The sequence below is a fragment of the Phyllobates terribilis genome, unplaced genomic scaffold, assembly GCF_046119375.1.
Source record: "Phyllobates terribilis strain yellow unplaced genomic scaffold, ASM4611937v1 Scaffold_4__5_contigs__length_816908805, whole genome shotgun sequence".
Taxonomy (NCBI): domain Eukaryota; kingdom Metazoa; phylum Chordata; class Amphibia; order Anura; family Dendrobatidae; genus Phyllobates; species Phyllobates terribilis.
Genome location: NW_027362764.1, coordinates 79190919 through 79211077, shown reverse-complemented (window position 1 = coordinate 79211077; position 20159 = coordinate 79190919). Strand labels below are relative to the sequence as shown.

At 42.9% G+C, this 20159-nt stretch overlaps 1 protein-coding gene across 1 annotated transcript in view; it reads right to left on the bottom strand.

The window, feature by feature from the left end:
• The window catches only part of MYO3A (myosin IIIA), a 308489-nt gene extending 295927 nt beyond the window's left edge, over nt 1-12562 (bottom strand). The window contains exon 1 of the mRNA XM_073677531.1: nt 12097-12562. The gene's annotated coding sequence lies outside the window, so the exon portion shown is untranslated. The remainder of the gene's footprint in view (nt 1-12096) is intronic.
• Nucleotides 12563-20159: the final 7597 nt, after the last annotated feature.

The window sequence follows — 20159 nt, the reverse complement described above, 5'->3', positions numbered from 1 at the left end:
ATTGTATATAGGGAGCTATGTGGGGGCTCATACTGTATCTAGGAGGCTATGTGAGGGCCTATACTGTATGTAGGTGGCAGTGTGGGGGCTCATACTGTGTGTAGGGGGCTGTGTGTTGGTTCATACTGTATGTATGGGGCTGTGTAGGGGCTCATACTGTATCTAGGGAGCTATATGGGGGCTCATACAGTATATAGGGGATGTCAGCATACTTAAAACTGCTCAATATTAAGTCATACAATTAATATTATTTTTTGTTATTTTGTTAATATTATTAATATGGAGCAGAATTAATTTCAGCCTATTGGTTCGGCTTCCCCAACAGTCACGGTCTCTCATGTAACCCCTTGGGAAAAATAATCTACCACCGCTGCTCTATTATGTATAGCGCTATGTTATGTATAGGGCTGTACATAATGGAAAAAAAAATCAGTCATTTTCCGTCTACAGATGTAATCAAAGCATCTGTGTGTTACTCACATGACCTATCACATGATCTATCAAAGGGGATCATGTGACATGTCACGTGATACATCAGGTGCCCGGGGGGGGGGGCCATGCAGTCTAAACTGCCCGGGGCCCTGGCTACTCTTAATCCACCCCTGGTTGTGAACATGGTCTGTAACACGTAACTATTTAACTATGTACTGTATGTTGTGAACATGTTGTGACAGATCTCCTGGTCTCCGATGCAAAATCTCATGGTTTCCAAAGATCATGTAAAATTTATAATTCTAGTGTTTCATAGGTCAAAAAGCTGTGTGAATTCCCCTTTAACTCCAGGATCTGGGTGAAACAGTCTGATTCAGGCTTTTTGTCTTGTTGGTTTTTAGTTTCTACTTTTTTGCTACATTTGCTCCTTATGGCTACATTGTTTCTATTGTACTTGTTGAGTGTAATCTTAAAACTACATACTAATGTACAGTACAGACCAAAAGTTTGGACACACCTTGTCATTTAAAGATTTTTCTGTATTTTCATGACTATGAAAATTGTACATTCACACTGAAGGAATCAAAACTATGAATTAACACATGTGGAATTATATACTTAACAAAAAAGTGTGAAACAACTGAAAATATGTCTTATATTCTAGGTTCTTCAAAGTAGCCGCCTTTTGCTTTGACGACTGCTTTGCACACTCTTGGCATTCTCTTGATGAGCTTCAAGAGGTAGTCACTGGAAATGGTCTTCCAACAATCTTGAAGGAGTTCCCAGAGATGCTTAGCACTTGTTGGACCTTTTGCCTTCACTCTGCGGTCCAGCTCACCCCAAACCATCTCGATTGGGTTCAGGTCTGGTGACTGTGGAGGCCAGGTCATCTGGCGTAGCACCCCATCACTCTCCTTCTTGGTCAAATAGCCCTTACACAGCCTGGAGGTGTGTTTGGGGATATTGTCCTGTTGAAAAATAAATGATGGTCCAACTAAACGCAAAGCGGATGGAATAGCATGCCACTGCAAGATGCTGTGGTAGCCATGCTGGTTCAGTATGCCTTATAATTCCCTAACAGTATCACTAACAAAGCACCCCCACACCATCACACCTCCTCCTCCATGCTTCACGGTTGGAACCAGGCATGTAGAGTCCATCCGTTCACCTTTTCTGTGTCGCACAAAGACACGGTGGTTGAAACCAAAGATCTCAAATTTGGACTCATCAGACCAAAGCACAGATTTCCACTGGTCTAATGTCCATTCCTTGTGTTCTTTAGCCCAAACAAGTCTCTTCTGCTTGTTGCCTGTCCTTAGCAGTGGTTTCCTAGCAGCTATATTACCATGAAGGCCTGCTGCACAAAGTCTCCTCTTAACAGTTGTTGTAGAGATGTGTCTGCTGCTAGAACTCTGTGTGGCATTGACCTGATCTCTAATCTGAGCTGCTGTTAACCTGCGATTTCTGAGGCTGGTGACTCGGATAAACTTATCCTCAGAAGCAGAGGTGACTCTTGGTCTTCCTTTCCTGGGGCGGTCCTCATGTGAGCCAGTTTCTTTGTAGCACTTGATGGTTTTTGAAACTGCACTTGGGGACACTTTCAAAGATTTCCCAATTTTTCGCACTGACTGAACTTCATTTCTTAAAGTAATGATGGCCACTCGTTTTTCTTTACTTAGCTGTTTTTTTCTTGCCATAATACAAATTCTAACAGTCTATTCAGTAGGACTATCAGCTGTGTATCCACCAGACTTCTGCACAACACAACTGATGGTCCCAACCCCATTTATAAGGCAAGAAATCTCACTTATTAAACCTAACAGGGCACACCTGTGAAGTGAAAACCATTTCCGGTGACTACCTCTTGAAGCTCATCAAGAGAATGCCAAGAGTGTGCAAAGCAGTCATCAAAGCAAAAGGTGGCTACTTTGAAGAACATAGAATATAAGACATATTTTCAGTTGTTTCACACTTTTTTGTTAAGTATATAATTCCCATGTGTTAATTCATAGTTTTGATGCCTTCAGTGTGAATGTACAATTTTCATAGTCATGAAAATACAGAAAAATCTTTAAATAAGAAGGTGTGTCCAAACTTTTGGTCTGTACTGTATATATATTATTATGCTAGTTCGCTAGATACTCTACTGGTCCTCACACATGTTTACTCAGTTTCAGCTTATACTTGTAATCTTTTATATTATTTGTTCTATGAATATTCCTTATAATTACTATTTATGTATGGAGATATTTTCTTTCTGTATATTTCTGTATATGTTATGTAAATTATGTCTTATACACCATACCATATAGCATCTTTTCATTTTATAGTCTCAGCGACCCCGGACAAAGTTCCAGGACAGGTCGAAACGTCCAATGTTAAAGTGTCGCTTTCATTCAATCTGATTTACCTTACCTCACCGTGTATATACATTATTGAATAAAAACACATTGCAATTAACTTTTTCGAGAGTACGGTGAATATTTGTACAGAACATGCTCACAACACCATAGCTACATGTTACAAAGCATGCTCACAACATTTATGATAGGTTATATTCTAATCTTTTCTAATGCCATGAATTCTGCCATAGGACCCATGTCTGGTACTGAAGTTGAGGCATTTCAGGTCAGATGACTTCTCCCATATTCATGTAAAAATACGCATATATTATTATTATTTAAATAAAATAGACCAGAAGACAAGTAGTTGCATCCCCTGTAAGACACTTGTAAAGTATTGACTATAGTGCTTAGATCCTCCAAATCTGACCTGTCACTGACCTTCAGACATGGCTGACAATGAAAGTCCTGTAACAAAAGCTGTGAGACTAACACAAAAGACAGGAAAAAACTGCATGTCTTGGGAATCAGAAGAATTGTAATACATGCAAACACTGTCAGTCAATACTTCCCCAAGAACAATGGATGTCACTGCTGCAAAAGAATTCAAAGCCTCCGACACAAAGGGAGATAAAGACTTGGTAAAAACTGGCACACGTTCATTTCATACTGTGCTAAATATGTCAGATAATGACTATAATAAAGCCCCAAGACTAATCAAAAATAAAGAGTTAATGTCAGCAATGCAGACAGGGAGAAAAAGTACTAAATTGGGTTACATCCCATCTAATGCTCCAGTAATACTGCAGCATTGGACTATTATTGATTATATTTGCGGAAGTAATGTACATAGACTACCAAGAGTCCAATAACTTAAAGGGTTTTTTACTTCTTACTTAAATATATGTATTTTTGCTAAAAATCATTTTTCTGTTTCATTAAAAAATGTGCACTTTTTACCTTTTATAGCCTCTGCGCTGTATTATATAATCAGTGAACTCGTTCTGTGCAATAGGAGCGTTTGTAACTTTTTGTTCTGTCTTTTTTTTTAGCTTCTTTAACTTATGGCTACATACCACATCAAAGTTGAATGTGCAAGGAAACAAAGAGCCAGTAAAAAGCCAAATATTGCAAAACTTTTAATGAATCCAAATGTCCTAAATTATTTTTAGCCCCGATTACATGCATTTAAGTAAAAAAAAATGATCCCAGAGATGGACAACCCCTTTAAATTATAATCAGGGCCCTTACATGTGTGGCTCGACACCATTACACTTCTGTCCACCTGCACTAAGAGTTACCAGTGCCCCCATCCCAGTGCAGGTTCAGTGCTCTCATTATAATATTGCCCAGACCAACCCCCTTTCCCCAGCACCCAATAGCAGACAGATTGGTGGCCTCTGAGGAACCTACATCACTTTATGTATGATTGACAATGTGTTTTGATGAATTATTTCTACTCATCACTCATAATGTTTAGGAACAAATATGGATTTAGCTTCAAAGGTTTGAAACGCTGGATCTCTCCCAACTTGACCAGTCAAGCATTGTGCATGTGCCTTTCTGTGCTTGCAGCCTCTAGGAAATTTCAAGTGTCAGCTTACAGTGTCTTTGTATGGGAACAAGCCAGGTGTTTAACATTACTGGCAGCCTAAGACGTCATGCCTGATTGGTTGGTGTCAGACTATCTCAGGATACTGTCCTTAAAGGGGATGCATCGTGTATTTCACTTTTGTTTCATAATAATATAGACAAGAAATATTGTTTTATATTTTTAAGTGATGGATGTTTGTGTAATCCGTCTCTAGTAGCAGAGACATCCAGATGGATTACAGGAAGTAGGGATGGGTCTTTGTCACTTTATAGGAAATGGAAGCGGGTTTTTGTCTTTATATTGGAAGTGGGGTGGATCTTTGTCACTTTATGGGAAGTGGAGATGGGTCCTTGTCTGTTTATAGAAAGTGGAGGTGAGTCTTTGTTATTTAGTGGGTCAGCCCTCACTGGACATTGAATAACACAGTGAATTCCAGAGACCATGCTCCCCTCTGTTTATTGCTCTTGGACTAGTTGCCTCCCCCCTACTGTTTTTGGTGTGTGCTGTTAAAGGGAGAAGAACCAGGAAGTGAGCAGACCTTGTGTGTATCTGACAGGATGTTTGCCTGTGTCCTGATAAAGAGAGACAATAAGAGGAACTGATGTTCTCTGGGGAAAAGATAGTTTGCACTATTGCAGGATTGGTTGTCAGGAGTCAGGACTGTGTCCAAAAGTTAAGAGCTGCATTGCTCCTCCAGAACAGCATCCCTAAATACTGGTGACCTGACGTAACAGATTACAGTGTGTCAGCCGTCCCTCATCATTGAGAAGGGAACAAGACTTGCCTGACTGGAAGAGAGAAAGAGACCAAATATACTGGAGAAAGAACTTAAGCACAACTCATCCAGTTCAGCTATAACAGAACCAAGCAGCAGCTTTTCAGCTATACCTGATCTGCACAATTGTGAGTGAAACACCGGTATCGTACTGGGTGAGGGTGTAGCTCAGTTTTCTCTTTAGTTAGGATGCTGTATCAGCGTGGCCCGATTAGAGGAAAAGCCAGATAGTGAATTAGCTGAGAGTAGTTTGTAAACCTAATTTATACTGTTTGTATTTAACTGTCATTGCTATAGCTGGAGCATAGTTTTGTTACACGCTTCAGCTATTTCTCCTTATATTCATGTTATTAATATCATTGTTATAAAAAACTGTTATTCTTGTCTTCTGGCATATTTCCTCTTTTTATCTAATAAAGCCGGTGTTTTGTTTTTTCCTTGTTTGCTGTGCTGTACTTGAATCCTGCCTTTGCGGTGTTCTTCAGACACCGCTACAGTTACTTTATAGGAAGTGGAGGCGGGTATTTATCTCTTTATAGCAAATGGAGGTGGGTCTTTGTCTCTTTAAACTAAGCAGAAGCAGGTCTTTGGCTTTTCTTATAGGTAGTGGAGGCGGGTCTTTGTCTTTTTATAGGAAGTGAAGGTGGGTCTTTGGCTTTTTATAGGAAGTGAAAGTGGGTCTTTGTAACTTTATAGAAAGTAGTGGTGGGTCTTTGTCTCTTTATAGGTAGTGGCGGTAGGTCTTTGTCTCTTTATAAGAAGTGGAGGAGGGTTTTTGTATCTTTATAGGAAGTGAAGGTGGGTCTTTGTCACTTCATAGAAAGGTCTTCGTCTCTTTATAGGTAGTGGAGGCGGGTCATTGTCTATAGGAAGTGTAGGTGGGTCAGTCTTTGTCTCTTTATTGGAAGTGGATTGTTGTCTCTTTATAGGAAATGGAGGTGGGTCTTTGTCTCTAAACAAAAAGTTGGGTGGATATTTTTTTCTCTACAGGAATTGGGAGTAGGGCTTTGCTCCTGCTCTTCTGTCTGTAAAACTGCATTGAGGCATAATGAAGAGGTGGGCTTTCAGCTCAAGGCAGGTATGTCATTGTCAATGATAGGAGTAGTGAGAGAATGGAAGTTCCAGCTCACAAAGTGCTGGCAGAGTACTGCTGAAGAGAAAGAACCTAATGAAAAGAGTGGGTGGCAGGTTGCAGAGCATTAGAATCGGGATAGTTCCTGTATATATTAGACTGATATGAGCTCTAAAATCACTTTTCACTTTTTGTGGGGCAGACTGTTACAAGACCATGCTTTTCTACACGTTTTGTGTGAAAGGGCAGGTATGCTTTAAACACAACACCAGCATATTTTACCTCTCAATTTAATACCCCTCAAAACAAGATAAGATAAAGTAGTTAGTTTAGACTGGGTTAACCCAAGGAGTATAAATGCTGTGTAATTATAATTCATATCAATCTGACATGGTAAAAAAATTGTAGAGCCACCGCATGTAAATCGTATTCTCTCTGTAAGCATAGCAATGACAATTCTCTCAATGGATTGTACCATACACATCAGAATGGAAAATCAAACTCTACTTTTGATTTTTCCCAATCAACATAATAGCCTAACAGAAGTGGCAAAATGGTAAAGGTCAGTCAACAGTTATACCTTCCGACGTCTCCTTCACATGCATGCACAGTTTAGCTGAGTAAGAGAGTGCTCTCAATGGGGAAAGAGAATTAATCCGCACCCAGATGCCTCTGGTGGTGGCTCATCTTCCCTGAGAACAAACAGATGATGTACTTGTTTCCACCATCAGTATTTGTCAGTGGAGAATGTTGAGACCCCCACACACATGATAGCTGATGGGTTTGGCAGATTTTAGTCTTTTGTGTTTGGCCACCATAATACAGTAAAAAAAAAACTCAACAGAAGGTGAATCTTACTGATACAGTGATCTGGGATGACTATTTCTCGACAGGGTGCAAACAAACCATGGTGTAATGAAGAAGAGTGGGAACAAGGGAATAATAGTGATAAGTGACCACTCACGCACCTCAGCACACCGATAAAGCTGCCAAAAGGTGCACAGCACCATGCTGTAATATTGCCAAGAGTGTAAACTGTTACTGACTCGCCCCCAGGGCCGTCGGGTACTCGGCAGCCGGGCCTCTGGTTGCCGGGGGATATCACGGTGGCCGGCCCGGTCCATGGCCCAGGGCGGTCACTTAAAAGGGGGGAATGTTTATAGGGGATTTGTTGTGACGCCACATGTGGATTCTGGTAAGAGGTTACCAGCGCTGCGACAGTCCACTGAGGCTGATGTTAGGGGCAGCTATGATGGGACGGCTCCCCACAGGTGGAGCAGGCCTCAGGGCAGTGTAGAGGTGTAGAAAGATGGTGGAAGCAGGAGAGAGACGGCAGGGGGTAAGCTTCAGTACCTTTACTGGTGATGCTGCAGGCACGGTCCAGGGTACTCCAGGTAAAGGGCGCACTTCTGGACTCTGCCCAGTGAGCGGGTGTAAGGCCTCCTGATCTGTGTCTTTTACTCTCTAAGCTTCGGGCCTGGCTGGAGCTAGGCCTGGCTCGCTTACTGCTTCCTTCTTGTATCTACTGACCTGGAGGTAGGGTTTTCTCCTGGTTCCCACTATTCCTGGTCGCTGGAGCCTTAGTGGTACCTAACCCTGTTGCTGTGGTCAGTGGTTGGTTAACCTGGGACTTGTAGTTCTCCAGGGATTCCGGTTGTTCCTACTGATTATAAAGATCCCTGTAGGCGCGGACCCGGTGTCTGGTATATGGTTCGGGGTGAGCCTGTTATGCTCCTCTGCCCCCTATGTGTTTCACTTTCTTCTCCTCAGTCTGCAGACTCTCTCATGCAGACTCCCTGAGCAGACTCTCTGAGTTCTGTCCCTGTCTGTGCCTGACAGGAACTCTCACTTGCCTTCTAGCCCGCTCCAAGCTCTCACTGGCCAGACTAGCCCGCAGCTTTGGCCTAGCCTGGCCTTCAGCCACACAGACTTCAGCTTGTCTGGAGCTGCAGCATGGTGTCACACTGTCTGCTTCCCACTGACTGACTTCCTGAACTCCACCCCCCAGTATTTATATACCTGACAGGGCTCCGTTTAGTGGACTTGGGTGGAGGTGTCTGTATGTATTGAGGCCACTGGGGAGAATTCCATCCATGCACCCCTCTGGGATTTGTGGCACCAGTGCGCAGCAGGGCGCCACATTACCACATAGTCGATCCTCATAGCAAAACTTAAGGTCCTTGTGCACTGAATGATAACCATAAACGAGCGTTCCTAGGAATGCTCATTTCACGATATTTGTGCAGGCTGCTGATCTCCCGACAAACTAGTATAACGCCCGTTCATCCGGTCAAAGCATCTCTTGGTTATCATTGTTCTCGGCAGCACATCGTTCTGCGCTGTTGAGAATAATGGTAGTCTATGCGCACTGAACCATCTATTACATCTGAAGCAGTGTCTGCCTGTGTAAATAGGCTATTAAACAACCGCCATCCGGCACAATACCCCTTCCTCTCCCTATCACAAACCCTGCAAAACATCATGCTGTGTGGATTCTGGAGCTTACAAACAAGTCAGGTCACGGACCCATATGAGATTTCTCTTGTCCTCTGATGAACCAACTATCAATGAAAACAAGACACATTAAGCTTTCTTCTCAAAGCCCAACTCCTTTTCCCACCACATACAGTATATATAAAAAATACATCAAATGCAACAACTACAAACTGCTCTAGAAAATGCCAGAAATTACTTTCACACCCATCCTGTATCCTCATAGTTTGCACAGCGTACTGTCAACAAGAAAAAAACAAAAATCATATCAGCTCAATAGATCCCGGTAATTGGATAATTTTGCTAGGCGCAGTACATGGACAAAAATCATGGGCCAGTTCTCAGGTCAGTGTGAATATGTAGAACAAGAGGTTCCAGCAGCCATATTGAAGGTATATTATAAAAACATCATTTATTGATTTAACGTTTTAAAAATAGTATAGGGAGATCAAACACTTGGTCTATGCGTTTCGAGCAATAAGGCTCTTAATCATAGCACTGTAAGTCAACACTGTAACTCAACTTACAGTGCTTAACCTGCCACCACGTTTTCCCATTGTAATATAAGGCCACCACCTTTAAGACCTCTTTTACAGCATTCTAGTATGCTGTATGCAAGTTCCCAATTCCCTCTACAGATCCCAAAAAAGCCCCTTTATTATACTCACAGGCAGTGTGGTCTGGTCTGATGGGTATCTCGGGTCTTGTGTCTGGTCTCTTCTTACAATCGCCATCCCACTGCTTGATTCATATGGATAATGCATCTTACGTCATCCATCAGTGCCTCACAATCATGCTCCTGCAAAGGTGTAGTTCTCTGTCTTGCCAGGGGCAGAGTAATCTACTGTAGTGCGCATGTGCCAGCTTTAATCGGGATCATTGGCGCTCTTTGACTCTTCCCGGCGCATGCGCACTACAGTATTTTGCTCTGCCAGAGAGGTGCGCTTGCACAGGAGCGCACTTAGGGAACACTGTGTGAGTGACATAGGACGCATCATCCACATGAATCAGGGAAGGAGGACAGCGATCAAGACCAGAGATACCCTTCAAACCGGACCACACCATTTGTGGGTATAATAAAAGGTTTTTTTGGGATCTGCAGAGGGTATTGGAGACATACATACAACATATTAGAATGCTGTAAAAGATGCCATAAAGGTGATGACCATACTTTATATTGGAAAAACGTAGTGACAGGTTCCCTTTAAGAGCGTTAGTGCTCGAAATGCGTAAGCCGAGTATTTGTTTTATTCTCCTTTATTAGTTTTAAAAGATTAATCAATAACGTATGTTTTTATAATATTGTCAATGTGGTTACTGGAACCTCTTGTTCTACATTTTCGCAGCATACTATACTCTATAGCCTTAACTAGACTTATAGTCTTACTGGCTTCTTATGTAAGAAAGGTGCAATAAGCATCGTCCGCCAAGCAGATGTTCCTGCTCATCTATTTGTACTAAAGGTTGGGATTTATAATCTCATTAATGGCTATGGACAGAGGCATACATAGAAATCATGGGGCCCCATAGCAGAAGTTCTAATTGGGTCCCATCAATAACTAATATTTGGCAGGGTCACAGAAGAGCAAATCTCACAATTTTGCAGCCTTTACAAAGTAATTTTCCTCCACTTAAGCCCTAGATTCCCCTTTCCCCTATGATGCCAACAAAATCACCCCACAAACACTATATGATACCCCAGATTGAATTCCTCCACAGCACCCTCCACATGCACAGTATGATGACCCTACTGTACCCAGCCTCAACTCCCCCAAGAAAGTATGGTGACGCCATCACAGTATGATCCCCAACCGTGACCCCCACACATCTCTTAATGCAGTATAATGGACCTACATATAGTATAATGGCCCCACACCTCAACACATTGTATTATGCCCCCCACACAGCCCTCCACAAAGTGTAATGGTTTCCACACAGCCCTCCAAACAGTATGATGGACCCCACACAAACCTTCACACTGTATAATTGTTTGCATACAGTATGATGACCCCCACATAGCCCTCCATAAATTATAAATGCTGTCACATAGCCATTCATATTTTATAATAGCCCCTACATAGCCCTTCATATAGTATAATGCACCCATAGTCCTCTATATAGTATACTGCACCCTATAATCACCCATATAGTATAATTGACTCCCCATAGTCCTCCATACAGTATAATGAACTCCCCATAGTCCTGTAAATAGTATAATCCACTTCCCATAGTCCTCCATATAGTATAATGTAATCCCCATAGCCCTCAAAATAGTGTAATGCACCCCCACTGCCTTCTGTATAGTGTAATGCACTCTCCTCCCAATGGTCCTCCATATAGTATAATGCACCCCATAGTCTTCCATATAGTATAATGCACTCCTCATAGTCCTCCACATAGTATAATACATCCCCATAGTCCTCCATATAGTATAAAGCACCCCCATAGTCCTCCATATAGTATAAAGCAACCCCATAGTTCCCCATATAGTATAATGCACTCCTCATAGTCCTCTATACAGTATAATGGACCCCATAGTCCCCCATATAGTATAATACTTCCCCATAGTCCTCCATACATTATAATGCACTCCCTAAAGTTCTCCATATTGTATAATGCACTCCCCCTATTCCTCCATACAGTATTATGGCCACCACAATTTAAAAAAAGAATACAATACTCACCTCTCCTCTTTGCTGAGACGTTTGATGCCAAGAAAGAGTGATGGAGGAGACGCTCCCTCTTTCATAATTACTTTCAACTGTATCAGCATCCAGGATGCAAATACAGTTGAATATGCTATGATGGGTGGGGAAGGTGGGCCCAGTACTGGCTCTAGCATCGGGCCCCCCAGCTCATGAGCTCAATAGCAGCTGCGTGGCCTGCTGCCATTGGTGGTATGCCACTGGCTATGGGTCAACGAAATTTATGCACCTTCCTATTTCCCATAGAATAGATTTCCAGATACAGACAGTTGTGTCACTAAAGGAGGTGGAGGGGCTGCAATGGCACCCAATCCCTGGTGTTTGAGGAGGCTCATCTTGGCACCCATCTTGTTCTCAGCTATAAAGCCTATTGTGTAACTTGAAGCTCATGAAGACCCAATTCAAACCAACAGGGCTCCCATTTATCATGGATCTTCAATAATTTTTGACCTTTTGGTTTCTCCTAGGCTCCAGGACCCGGGTGCAACTGCAGCCCCTGCATCTAGTATAGTCATTCCCATGGCTGCCTTTCTCTACATACGCACCTGGCATGGGATTAAGAACACTGTTGATATGTAACACCCGATGGCATGAAATACGCAAGACTTCTGGTAGAATAACACAACTAATGCTACAGATAATTCCACCACAGCTAGGAAGGCATTGTGCAAAGAATGACTCACCTACAAGAAGGCAGAAGAGGCCAAGAGCAGCAGGCATAGGTTGTGAGGCTCATCTGCACCAAGAGTGTCGTTCCCTTTTTCATGCCTATTCTCCGATGTGCAGTGCATTAAATTTTTACAGGTAAACATAGCGATGACCAATGTAAACTGTCAAAGCGGTGTCATTTTAACTCTGACAGTCTTCTCTTACTGAAGCTGCCCTAGTAATTTTCATCCTTGCTTCATTGTCTCGGATGGCACGGGTGGCATCATGGTCATCGTACGTATGAAAAGGAATTGTTTGTTATCTTTCAGAAAGTGCTCAGAACCTCAGAATCGCTTCCAGATCACACAGACATCAGCAGCCGGACATTCCCTCGCATGCAGGCGACTTAGACAAACGCCAACTTCCAGAAATAGTTAATCCCTTTCTGGGTTCTTTAGAGAAGGTGTAAAGTGTAAAGCTCCTAATGCAGCCGACAAGAGGATTTATGCTCCACCGGATATTTAACCATTTCCTTGCAGGAAGAAACAAGTGTAGGTGCTCGCGTGCCTACATTTACATGCATGTTTACATGCATATATTCTTTTGTTTTTTTTATTTGCATATTGATAACAGGAAATTAAATAGGAATGGAAAATAATTTGAAAAAAACAAAAACATTCATGCCCCTGTATAAAAGCTGCAAAAGGTTTCTTAAATGTTATATATCATCTATCTGTATTTTTTCAACAAGGATGCATTTACATTAACCAGCGATAACATTAAAACCGTGGTAATCCCTTCATTAGTAGTGCACGTGGTTTTTTTAATATACAGTACAGACCAAAAGTTTGGACACACCTTCTCATTTAAAGATTTTTCTGTATTTTCATGACTATGAAAATTGAACATTCACACTGAAGGCATCAAAACTATGAATTAACACATGTGGAATTATATACTTAACAAAAAAGTGTGATTTACTTTAAATCAAAGTACTCCAAAGCCTCCACTTGCTCTAAAAACATGTGCAAGATTATTATCTTTACTTTACGCACTAATCTATTTCACTGCCATGCGGTCACACACTATTTGTAGTTTTTTCAGCGTTTTATGGCTTTCTCTTCCTATTTTTATGACTAAGCTGTGACGTCCTCTCACTATCCAGATTCACCACAAAATGGCTGCTGCATTTCCTGATTCTCCTTTTATACAGGCCATGAAAGTCACTCGTGATTGGCTGAGCTTTACCATGTGATGTGATAGCTGCAAAAATTAAGGGCAAGCCAGTCCAAAGTCGTGTGATCCCTCTCCGGCTGATGCAATCTTCTGCAATGTGTATAAAAGTTACTGCCATATATATACAGTATATCTGTAAACCTGTAATGACCTGGAGAATCATAATGGCAGGTCAGTTTTAGCATTTAGTGAACATGGTAAATAAAAAACCAAAAACACAATTGTTGAATTGCACTTTTTTTGCAATTTCATCGCACTCTGATTTTTTTTTACCGTTTTCCATTACATGTTATGGTAAAATCAATGGAGTCATTCAAAAGTACAACTCGTCCTGCAAAAACACACATTGACAGAAAAACAAAAAAGTTATGGCTCTGGGAAGAAGGGGAGCAAAAAAACGAAAACGCAAAAACTAAAAATTGCAAGGTCGTGAAGGGATTAAAACAAGGATGCTTCATTTTTTTTAAATTTCCGACCATATAGAAGAAATACAGTTGTGTTTCATATGATTTACCTAATATATCATCATTTTTGTTTCTGATTCCGTCAAAAAGTTTTCAGTAAATATTATGCAAATTCTTTCATATTTTTTACCCGAGCACCAAAAGTTGTCCTGTAGTAAGCAGCTTGTGTACATAGTACTTCTTGTAAAAGGCAGTGGAAATTAATCCTAGGTGCGGCCTGTTAAAATTTTAATGCCTTCAATTAGAATAATGGGTAAGCAGCTAATGTGTCGGTCTGTGAGAACGGGCCAAGGTAAGAGCGGATCCACAAAAGACGAATTAATAAAAGTTTTATAGTAGATTTATATACAGCATAAAGGTGCAAAAGACGATTCATTAATTTGGAAACTGAATCTCTTGTTCATTTTAATAGCTTTATGTTTTATATAGAAAACAGTGACAGCAATACAAGTTTTACAATTATTTCCACATGTGAGGACTAAGGCTATGTGCCCACGTAGCGAATTTCAAGCGGATATGCTGCGGAATTTCCGCAGCATATACGCTTGGTAAACGCTATGTAATCCGCCCCCCATGGTCCCCAAGGGGATTCCGCAGGTTCAATGCCCATGCTGCGGATTTTTCCGCAGCATGTTCATTAATTTTGCGTTTCCGCAAGCGGAATTGCCTTTGCAGTGCAATAAAAGACGCAAGGCAATTCCGCATGTGGAAATCGCGCGATAAACGCACGATAAACGCATGCGGAATTCCGGCAGAGGACATGCAGAAATGAAGCAGAAAATTTCTGCTTCATTTCCGCAGCATGGGCACATAGCCTTAGGGTTGGCTCCCAAGTAGCGTAAGTGCAGCTGCTTTTTCCTGTGGATTTACTTGTGGAAAATCCACTGCGTTCACACATTATGGCTGCATTGCATTATTTGCTGCTATCATAGCAGAAACACAACATTTTGCAGCAATTTTGGAAAATCGCAATCAAACGATGCGTTTTTTCTGTAACACAGTCGCAACTTGTGAAAGCAACTTTATAGTGTCAGTGTGGAGCCCCTGAGGGTTCAGTCACCACAGAGGTACTGCATCTCACCCAGAGGTGTGGTATCTCACTCTCAGCTAAGGATAGAGTGCTGCCCGGAACCCCAACACCTGCATCCAACACTACAGTACTCCAGACCAGCAGGAGGGGCAAGATGCGCTGCTCCTCTGCTGAGCCCTGTCCCTGGTTGGAGTGGGGGGAACCAAAGTAGGGGGAATCATGTAGTGGGTGTGGGTGGAGGAAGTAGTTCAGGGGAGCTCAGTAAGAAATGATATAAAAGAGAGGGTGGAACATTCTAGAGTCAGTGAAGTGAAGTGAGTGAAGTCTGAGAGGGAGTCACAGGAAGAGTTGGGAGCAGGAGCTCTGCTCAGGGAAGCGTGGGCCTGAGTGAGGAGGCCCAGGAGAAGGAGAGGAGGAAGGAACAGGAGCAGAGAGAAGGCTCCAGGAGTGAAGAAAGGATCCCAGGGGTATGGGCAGTGCTGGAGGCCACCCGTATGCCCGAATCTACCAGGCGGTGGTGGGATCGGGTCGCAGAGGGGACTGGCCCCTAACTAGTAAGAATTGCAACGTTCAACTAGGTAACCGGAGGGTGCAGCATTTCAGGTGCTGCAGCCAAAAGCCACATCTATCTCACCGAAAAGGTGGCCATAGAGGACCCAAGGGACAGAGAAGACGTCGCCCGACAAGGTCCGCGGCCACTGGATTGAGACACTGGGTGTGAGGTGCAGGGAGACGGCCAGAAGGAACACATAGAAGGGGGTCCTGATACGTACTCCGGAGGTACCTGAGGGTTTGCTGAACCCCTCCCTGAGTAAGCACAGGACGACGTGGGAAGTTATGATCTGCAGTTGTAACCAGGAGCAAAGTGAGAACTGTGAGTAAATCAAGAAGACTGCGCCCCACTGTCTCTGTGAATTATTACTGCTGCGCCATCATCCCCTGCACTACACTACACAGCAACATCTATAACATCACCATTTCCTGCCCTAGAGCTAAGCTCTGCTTGTGGAGAGCTGGACCAACTCAGCTGCACTAACATCAGCTCCAGAGGACCTGTCCCGCAGCGGCGGCTCACTTTTGCCACATACCACAGGTGGCGTCACGAACATTATATAAAAACTAGATTCCCTTTTCTTTATTCCCCTTTTATTGACCGCCCTGGGTCACGGACCGGGTCACCCCACTGTGACATCTCCCCTAGCAACGACCGGCCCGGCTATCGAGTACCCCACGGCCCAGGGGGTGCGTCATCAGCATTGTAAAAGAGTTTTCAATAAGTTTTATTTCCACATCGCAGGACAAAATTTGTTGCAAAACTTTGACCTTCTTGTGATATTGAAATCCACAGCATGTCAATTTATGAAAGGTGCATCACAATTTTCCCAACAAAATCCGCAGAAATATTTATCTACACTCCTTGTAAGTCTGTAGAATTATTATTATTATGTTCTTGAAACAATAGATTCTATTAGAAAAGGAGTTAATCTCTTGTTGATTTGTTATATTTCTGGCCACGGGACCATTGTTGTTTCCTGGCACAGGCACGAGGAGAGGCTTCCACTGCAGCCAGTTGTCTTACAACCAGTGAGGAGGAAGAGGACAGATGTGGCTGAGATACATAGAACAATTGGATATATTTTTTCTCTGTTTTAATTGTGATATGAAATTATTATTCCCTCTGATGGGATCAATGTATCCCATTCTGACAATTGCTAATGTGATTTATCAATAAAAATGTAGGTACACAGCTTGGCAGTTACACAACAGAATGGAGGCACAGAGCTTGGTTGTTACACACCAAACAACTGGAACTATCTTTTAGTTAAGTTCACAATATAACTTACATCAGGCAGTTGCATTGGTAAATATGCTGGCCCGATAATAGGTTCAGGTCACCTTTGTAAACCAGGCCATCATGACTTCTATTTTCACGCTATAGGTCCAAGGTACAGTGGCATGTAAAAGTTTGGTCAAAATTACTGTTGTGAACAGTTAAGTAAATTAAAGATAAAATGATCTCTAAGAGGCCTAAAGTTAAAGATGCCACATTTTCTTTGTATTTTAGGCAAAAAAAATATTTATATATATATATATATATATATATATATATATATATATATATATATATATATATATATATATATATAAATATATATATATATATATTGCCATTTTATACATTTTAAAAATTACAAAAAGGAAAATGGGCAAATGCAAAAGTTTGGGCACCCTGCATGGTTCATACCTAGTAGCACCCTGTTTTGCAGGTACCACCACTTGTAAACGCTTTTTGTAGCCAGCCAAGAGTCTTTCAATTCTTGTTTCAGGAATTTTCATCCATTCTTCCTTGGAAAATTCTTCCAGTTCTGTGAGATTCCCGGGTCATCTTGCATGCACTGCTATTTTGAAGTTTAGCCACAGATTTTCAATGATGTTCAGATCAGGGGACTGTGAGGGCCATTGTAAAACCTTCAGTTTGTGCCTTTTGAGGTCGTCTATTGTGGATTTTGACGTGTGTTTCGGATCATTATGCATTTGTACACGCCATCCTCTTTTCAACTTCAGCTTTTTTACAGACGGTGTTATGTTTGCATCAAGAAAATGTTGAAATTTCATTGAATCCTTTCTTCCATCTACTCGTGAAATGTTCTCCGTGCCATTGGCTGCAACATAACCCCAAGGCATGATTGATCCACCCCCATGCTTAATGGTCGGGGAGATGTTATTTTCCTGATATTCTGTGCCTTTTTTTCTCCACACATACTGTACCTTTGATTATTGTGGCCAAAGAGTTCTATTTTAACCTCATCGGTCCACAGGACTTGTTTAAAAAATGCATCAGGTTTGTTTAGATGTTCTTTTGCATACTTCTGACGCTGAATTTTATGGTGAGGACGCAGGAGAGGTTTTCTTCTGATGACTCTTCCATGAAGGCCATATTTTTGCAGGTGTCTCTGAACAGTAGAACAATGTACCACAGTTCCAGAGTCTGCTAAATCTTTCTGTAGGTCTTTTAAACCCCTGAACCTCTGACTTCCACTGCCAGTTACTAAGTTCAGCTTACCTGGTTTTTAGCTCTAGTCCTTGCTCCTATTGTATCTCTTGATTTATCCTGTTTTATTACTGCGGCTTGCTTTCTGATTCTGTCCCTGACCTGACCTCTTAATGTCGACCCTGCACGAAGACCCTTCTTATTACCAGCTTGCTGTACGTTCATGCTGTGGCCCCAGCTCAGGGATCCATATGTAAGTCCAGATTCCTGCACATGGGTTTTAGGGTGAAGGCCAGGGTAACCCATGGGAACTGGTGAATGGACTGGCTTGCGCTAAACCTGTCCATGGAAGCTCTATTGAGCTCGTGATGAGCGAGTGTATTCGTTGCTATTCGCCATTCACACGAATAGTACAGTATTCGGATTACTCGTTATATTGCGAGTATTTGTTTACTCACCTCGTTATATTTGGATGTCTCGCCCTGCAGTTTTGGCGCCTCCTTTGCAGCCACTAAACATGCTGGGCTTCTTAACCAATCACAGTAATGCTGCAGACTTCTTGGACTTCTTGGTTGCTGCATTACTGTGATTGGCTGGCCGCCCAGCATCACAGGATCTATTTAAGTCCTGCCTCCGCCATTTTGTGCACATTGCGTCCGGAGCCTGTGTTGTAGTAGCCTAGGGAGAGATCGCTGAGCTGCTAGGGAGAGTGTTTAGGCCTCTTGATAAAACAAAAGCTTTTTTTAAGGGCTTCCTGCAGTGTATACTAGTTCAGTGTAGAGTAGGGAGGGAGAGATACTCGAGCAGGGACAGTTTAAAGGAGCCGCTCACTAGCTCCATAGTACCACCAAAAAATAGCTCTTTTCAGAGCTGAAGACATACAACAAAGCCAGAGTACAGGGAGGAAGAGATTGTGTATTAAGTAGGGTGTAACATACCTGGTGGCGAGCTTGCATGGTGCACCATCTCTCACTATGCAAGACCGCAAACTTGATCCTCAGTCCAGTCTGCTAGCCTGACTTATTTCCATGCTGTCTGTCTCTGTTCTGGCTGCTTAGGGCGGCGGCCCGGTCACTTCCTGTTTCTTGTAGCTGCTGTGGGCACACCCCTAATGCATCCTCAGCCTATTGCTGTCAGTCATTGAATATTTAAACCAGCTCCACATACAAACTGGTGCCTGAGCAACTTTAACATTCAGTGTGCTTCTAGACTCTGAATGTGCCAGGTCCTGTTCTGTTTTTCCCTGCTTGTCTGCCTTCCTGGAGGCTGTATTTCCAGGCCTGTCGGAACACGCTCCTAGCCTGTTCGTTTCTGCCTCTGGGGGCCGTATACCCAGGCTCGTTCCTGTATTTCGCTGCATAACAGTTCCTGTCTGAGCTGTCTCCTAACCTGTTACTTGTTTTGTCTCTATGACCGTTTCCTCCCTTTTTCTGCCATGTCTGAATCAGTGCTTGGCTATACCTAGGCTCGTTCCTGTATTCTGTTGCAGTAACAGTTCCTGTCTGATTTGTCTCCTAACCTGTTACTTGTTTTGTCTCTATGTCCGTTTCTTCCCTTTTGCTGCAGTGTCTGAACCAGCACTTGGCTTTACCTAGGCTCGTTCCTGTATTTCGTTGCAGTAACAGTTCCTGTCTGAACTGTCTCCTAACCTGTTACTTGTTTTGTCTCTATGTCCGTTTCCTCCCTTTTGCTGCAGTGTCTGAACCAGCACATGGCTTTACCTAGGCTCGTTCCTGTATTTCGTTGCAGTACAGTTCTTGTCTGAACTGTTTCCTGGCCTCTTACTTGTTTTTTCTCTGTGTCCGTTTCCTCTCTTTTTCTGCAGAGTCTGGATCTGCACCTAACTCCTACTCGTTGTCGCTGTACTTCTGTTTGTGAGTTTGGAGTCCACTCGCTACTTCTTTGCAAGTACTTTGTGTGTATCTGGTTCTGCCTTTCCTTTTTAGTCTGTTCCGTGTGAACAGAGCCCAGTCCCCTCTGCTCTGTCTTTGCTCACCGCTTTGGCGGTTTCGCTCTGATCAGCCTTGTCCACCGCACTTGCGGTTTCGCTCTGCTCAGCCCTGTCCACCGCACTTGCGGTTTCGCTCTGCTTAGCCCTGTCCACCGCACTTGCGGTTTCGCTCTGCTCAGCCCTGTCCACCGCACTTGCGGTTTTGCTCTGTTCTGCCTTGTCCACCGCACCTGTGGTTTCGCTCTGCTCAGCCCTGTCCACTGCACTTGTGGTTTCGCTCTACTTAGCCCTGTCCACCACACTTGCGGTTTCGCTCTGCTCTGCCTTGTCCACCGCATGTGCGGTTTCGCTCTGCTCAGCCCTGTCCACCGCATCTGCGGTTTCGCTCTGCTCAGCCCTGTCCACCACATCTGCGGTTTCGCTCT